This window comes from Condylura cristata, unplaced genomic scaffold (assembly GCF_000260355.1).
Source record: "Condylura cristata isolate star-nosed mole 26May11 unplaced genomic scaffold, ConCri1.0 scaffold00022, whole genome shotgun sequence".
Taxonomy (NCBI): Eukaryota; Metazoa; Chordata; class Mammalia; order Eulipotyphla; family Talpidae; genus Condylura; species Condylura cristata.
The window spans coordinates 12,707,220-12,713,551 of record NW_004567123.1 but is presented as its reverse complement, the minus strand read 5'-3'; the positions used below and the strand labels follow the sequence as shown (position 1 = coordinate 12,713,551).

The 6,332-nt window shown below is 42.5% G+C and overlaps 1 protein-coding gene across 1 annotated transcript in view; it reads right to left on the bottom strand.

The window, feature by feature from the left end:
- PAK7 (p21 protein (Cdc42/Rac)-activated kinase 7) overlaps nt 1-6,332 on the bottom strand; it is a 231,725-nt gene that overhangs the window by 29,878 nt on the left and 195,515 nt on the right. The gene's annotated exons all lie outside the window — the stretch shown is intronic.

The window sequence follows — 6,332 nt, the reverse complement described above, 5'->3', positions numbered from 1 at the left end:
TTAAGATTTATTTATTTGTGCATACAGAACTGGGGTACAGGCCAGAGGCTAAGGGGCAGTGAGAGGCTTCGCCAGAGACAGAGTGGGGAACAGAACAGGCAGATCGACAAAGTACACTGCTGAGGGGAGCAGCGAGTGGATCAGGAGAGGTCTGCCACGCCATGTGGTCACCCCAGGGCAGGCGGGAATTGAACTTATGCAGAAGCGGCTTTAGATTCTCAGTGCCGTGCTTTAACCTGCTGTGCCACCAGGGAGGGCCGGCACTTTTTTTTTTTTTTAAGCAAAGGCAACAAAAGCAAAAAGAAATAAGTGGGACTACATCACACTAAGAAAACATTAGCACAGCAAAGGAAACAATCCATAAAAAGAAAATGCACCTAACAAATGTGGAAAAATATAAAATACTTTTCATCTGCATGTGGGATTGAGAATCTGAGAGATTATAAACAATGGGAAAATACTGGCTATGCATAATCAATAAAGCAGATGGATGCAGCACACTGCCCTTCCAGAGTTTGCAGTGAACCACCAACATGCTGAAGAACATTGGTGCAGATGGATATGATCAGACTATTAGGATGCATGCCCCTTACCAAAGGCTTGAAACCTCTTTAATCCAGTTTGTCACCAAATGCCCCATTTTCACTTTGCTATACAGATGAGGTAGCAACAACATTTCTGAGTTACCATGTGAAGACAAACCAGTTGCACCAAGTATCTCCCAAAGTCTATGCTGGTAGGTTCAGTAATTTCTTCAACAGAGGTTCTCAAACCTTGGGCTGTCATGAACCAGCCAAATAGCAAATCAAATCTGTAACCATTAGTTTTAAAAAATTACTGAGAGGAATTACAACAAAATAAAACAAACTCTGAAAAACATCCAAGAACTAGCTTCTGTCTCCAAATTGAATAAAATTAATCTTATGGGAAACAACCCACATCATCCTGATTATTTTATTTTTTCTTTTATAGCAGATCCATGTAAACCTTGTGAGAATGCAGAGCACTGTATTACTCCATCTACTGGCCTATAGTTATACACGCCTTAACTGAGTACTTAGTACAAAAGCAGCACACATTATCACTAGTATATCAGAATATCTGTCAAATAAATCATATTTGCCTTTAAGCAGAATCCTGTAGGGGATCCCTAGAAGCTTTGACTGCAATGAATAGATGTGCTTGCCCTAAATCTTCTGCCCTGGGGACTTGTGGGTGAAAATAAGGTCGAATTTCCATTTCTCACATAGAAGGCAAATAAGCACTTTAGAATCTGAGTGTAGAATAAGGTCAAAGAAGCTTACACCCTCCAGGGAGGGAGGAAACGTTACCTTGGGAATGCACATGGTGGGCTCCGACAGGCGAGGGTAGGTATAGGAGCTGTACGAGTGTCCCTGTGGGTGGGTTTTAAATGCACTTGCTCCGAAGGGCATCATGGGTTCCTGGAGTCCCGACCCTGACCGGGACCTCTGCCGCATGGTGGGCTGCGGGCTCGTCTGCCCGAGGTAAGACGACTTTGGCCTCCTGTAGTCATCCAGGCTGGGTCCCCATTCACTCTCACTGAAAACCAGGCTCTCCTTGGAGCACCCGCTGGTCCCTGCAGTTCTAGAAGGCGTGAACTGGAATGAGTAATCTAGAGGAGAGCTGCTGGAGGCCCTCTGGTACTCCCACTTGAGGTCACTGTAGTCACTGGCTTTGCTCAGTGAGTCCAAGTGAGTGTGATAATCGCCGGGAAATCTGGCAAAATCGGATTTCAACGGCTTCATCTCAGAATAGTAGGCCTCCCCGTGCTTCATTTTCACCACGTGCCCGTTCTGCTTGGCGGCATGGCCGCCTTTGTAGTAGGGATCCAGCTCGTCTCCATAGAGACTCTTCTCTCTGTACTTCTCAGTGGTGTAGTCAGCAGTGGTATCGGACTCGCTGGAATACTGGGAGAAGGTGACAAAGCCATTCTCCTCGCGGTGGCCTTGACCCCGCCCTGAGGCGCCCTGGTCGGGGGTGGGCGGGCTTTCTTTCCTCAGGGAGTTGGATCGGGTCACAGAGATGTTGTCGAAATCCTCCAGCAGGCCATTGATGGAGGTCTCCTTACAGGGCTTGTTTCCTCTAACGATTGTCTGGAATAATAAAGGTAGTACTGTTGAAAGAAAGCATTTCCATGCTTTGAACTGGGTGGAGGAACCCCACTCCCAAGCCACCCAATTTCAGCCACAGAGGAAAACAGACCCCAGAACATTTCCTTAAAAAAAAAGATTAAGAAAAAAAAAATCGTTGATTGCTTTCTGTGGTGAAATAAATCAAATACTAAACAATCATGTCAAATTGCAAATTTTTCTGTCTCAATAGAGAGATTGAACATTCCTTAAGCATCCAAAAACCATTTAGAATGCAATACGGTCTTTGTCTTAATCTACTATCAGTAGAAAATCAGTAGAAGATTTATGGAAAATCTCTGTTTCCTCTTCCTCTACTTAAATAATTCCTAACCATTTAGTAATAAGTTGTTGATGATCATTTTAACAGTCTGCAATTTTTACACTCATTATTCAGATGATTTTCAAAGCCAGTTGACAATGTCACTTAAATATGAACATATCTGGAAGTGGGTGTACATTTTTTCCCACCCTTCTATGGAAGACACATAATTGAAGCTATCAGATTTTATAGAAGAGGAAAGAAATTTCTGAACTGGAAAGAGGGAACAGCACGAAGACTTCTTGTGGGATTTGGTTTGTGATCAACTGTGATAGTCTTACCGAGTGCATAAATACAGTGCTCGTTCTGACCACCCCCCTTGTGCAGCATCACAGCTGAATTTGGGGTGACTTGGTATTGAGATGTCTGTACCTGAATCTCAATGACAAATTACCAAGCCCTCATGTTCCCTTTAATAGGCCTAAATAACATCGCAGTATCAGGAACAGAAAGAAATCACAAATCACTTACAAAGCCAGCTGCACCTTGACAATGACAAGATTTGCGGCAAAATATGAAGGGGGTGGATGAAAGAACAAAGAAGGTGTTGTGACTTCAGACTTCCAGGATTTTAAGAGAAAAATATCTTTGAGCAAGTCTCAAGGAGTTTAAAACCTCAGTTAGTACAGGAGATTTCAAACTGGAAGAAAAATATTCAAAGTTGTCCTGCAGCCTGTCTTTATAGATCAGTACTTTTTAAACTATCCTAGTCAAAGACAAGTCTTGTCTCCCCCACATTTCTTGCCAATCACCCTGGACTACTGCTGATGGCCTATAAGCTTTTCTTTAAAATAAACCTTTTATCGGGGCCTCCCTATTGGTGCAGGGGGTAAGTCTCAGCACCACCAAGCTAGGCCCAGCTACTGACACCTGAGTTCAATCCCCAGGCAGGGAGCTGACCCACATGGTGCAGAAGACTTCTCCTGTCTTGCCACCCTGCTCCCCTCAACAGTGTATCTCAGTAGATCTGTTCTGCTCTCCACTCTGTCTCTGGCCTATACCCCAGTTCCTGTACACATACATAAATACAAAAAAAAATTTTTTTTTAAGTTTAAAATTAACCTTTTTTTTTGGAATTGTTTCAGATCGACAAACAAGTTGGAAAGAGAATATCCAGAACCCATATATCTCCCCTTCCATGTTACTGTGTTCCCTCTATCTTAACATCTTGCATCACTGTTAACTGGCCCCCATATTTCCGCAGCTTCCAAGGGGGAAGCCTAGGGTTCCAGGCTCGCTGTGTTTGTGAGGGTGCACAAATCTGTCACGCTTCCTCAGGCTCCTCTAGTCTGTGAATGTTTCTTAGGCTTTCCTTGTTTGGAAGTCTGCTAGTTCTTTAAGGAGCGCTGCTCGGGTATTTTCCAAACTGGCCCTTAACTGGGTGTGTTTTGAGTTTTTTCTCAGTGTTAAAGTGGTTACTAATTGGACGAAGAAGCCCAAAGAGCAAGAAGGCACCTCACACCACCGCCAGGGTGTCCTTCTCAGCATGCTTATCACTGCTGATGTTGACGCTGTCACCGACTGAGGGAAAGTTTGCCAGGTGTCTCCTCTCCCTACCTGCTTCCTACCCTGCACTTTTTGGTCCTAAGTCATTAAGTACATATTCGAGGGGTGGGGAGTCACTCTACTTCCCTGAGAGGAGGGGTCTACATAAGCATTTGGAATTTTTCTGTACCTGACACATGCCTCCTCTTTCAATTTTTCATTCAATCATTTATTTATATCGGGGGGATGGATCACAGACATTTTATGCAACGGCTTACAATCCAGGACCACAGTACTTGTTTTATTGTTCAAATTGTTCCAGTTTGGGTTATGAGAGTTCTTTCACGTTTAGGGGGGTGACCTTTTGACAAATCCCCATGCATTTATTTTCTGAGCATTTACTTTCTGGGGTGACAACATGCTCCAGGTTCATGTATTTGCGTCTTCCCTACTCCTGCCCTAAAGTCAGTCATTTCTCTAAGAAACCCAAATTCCTTTTATTGGATAAAGGTATTCAGAACTAATATCTGGGCGCTGGGTATGTGCATTGCTACTGCGGAAGGGTCACTGCTTCCAGTTCCTCTCTGCGACCAGACAGAGCCACACATCTATACTTACATGTGTCCCTCTGTGTCTATGTTGTGCTAAACATGGATTCATACTAATGTCTCTGAATTTAACCTAGTATGACATGGCTTTTCTAGCTTCCCCCCCTTATTTAAAATGCTCTCTAACACCTAAAACCCTGCATACCACCATCTGTCATTTGTTTCCTTATTCAGTCCCAGTATATTTATAGGTACAGCAACTTCAGAATTATCAACCCAGATCACAAGGGGAAACAACTGTGCCAACAAGAGCACACTGCTTATGGACAGTTCTTTGGGAGTTTACTGTTCGTCTTCTTTCAAATAGTTTTCCATATTTCTTAGGTTAGTATCATTTTTTCCTGCACCTTCCTTCAATGAAGGTACTTATATATTCTTTTGTCACAGTCTGCATTCCATCCTAGGATCCTCTGATCTGGTTGACTTTTTAAAAGAAAACTAAATATATTAGTTCACTCGTTGTGTGGAAAGTTCTGTGAGTATTAACAAATGCACAGGATCATGCATTCACTATTTCTTTGCCATGCAGATTAGTTTCACACCCCACATTCTTCATCTTCCTAGTTGCAACCCCCTCCCCAGTTCCTGGTACCACTGATCTATTTTCTGTTCTTTTAGTTTTACCTCTTTCAGAATATCGTATGAGTGGAGCCTTTGGCCTGTTATCTTTCACTTAGCATAATGCATTTAAGTTTCATCCAGGTTGTTCTATGAACTGATAGCCTTTTCTATTTATATCTGATTTTTTTTAATCAATAAAATGGAATGTTATGACTGTGCATACGGGGGAAATACATTGATTGATGACCAAAGGACTATCCCTAGAGAGAAAAATAATCGTACATCTTATTTCTCTACCAGGACCTTTACCCACAGCAACAATGCCCCTGCCCGCACCGGCAGATGAATATAAAACTACAGCGCACAGGAAAGAGTGACAGGATGAAGGCAGAAGGGACAAACTGGACATCCCTGAATGCATTCAATATGAATACTAGTGACTCACCCTCAAAAACATCAAGTCTATTTGAGCAGCTTCCTAGTGCACTTCAACTATATCTTACCTTTATACTTTTCTTTATATTTGCGCAGGGTGTTCCTCAAACCTTCTTATATGTACCATTACTTTCAGAGGATTTTAACTATTGGCTTCCTCTCCTCTTCAACAATGCTTGGCACACATTTTAAGAAAACAATATTAGTTTATTTATATCAAACTATAAATGTCTTTTTTAGCCAGCAGTCTGGAGAGGCTCTTGTATATTACTAAGCTTCATGCACAAGAGGCAGCTTACTCCAAAGGTGATCAGGAATCTACTCCTCCCCCCTACTGCAGCTTTCTATGAATTTAAACTAATTGAAACAGTATTTCAATTAGTCTCTCTTGTCTGCCACCTACCCTCCCCTATCACCCCCATATGTGAATGCATGAATTATCCTGCTTTGGGACAGAAGAATTGTCTTTGGTATCTCAGTGGTGGAAGGGATCTCACCATTTAAGGTGGAAGGGATCTCACCCCCAACCCCCACTAAAAAACAGTCGACTTCATCAAATGACATGGAATTGATTTCAGATTCAAATCCAAGTCCTCTCTCTCCAATATGCTCTAAGTTATTCTTCTAAGGCATTCTGAAGACTTTTTTTTTTTTTTTGAGTTAAAACAGTACCTGTTGGTAATATAAAAGCTTGGTGTGTGATACCATGACCCATCAAAAATGGGTCATTGAAAGAAATATTGCTGTTAGAAACTCCACCCCCCACCCCCT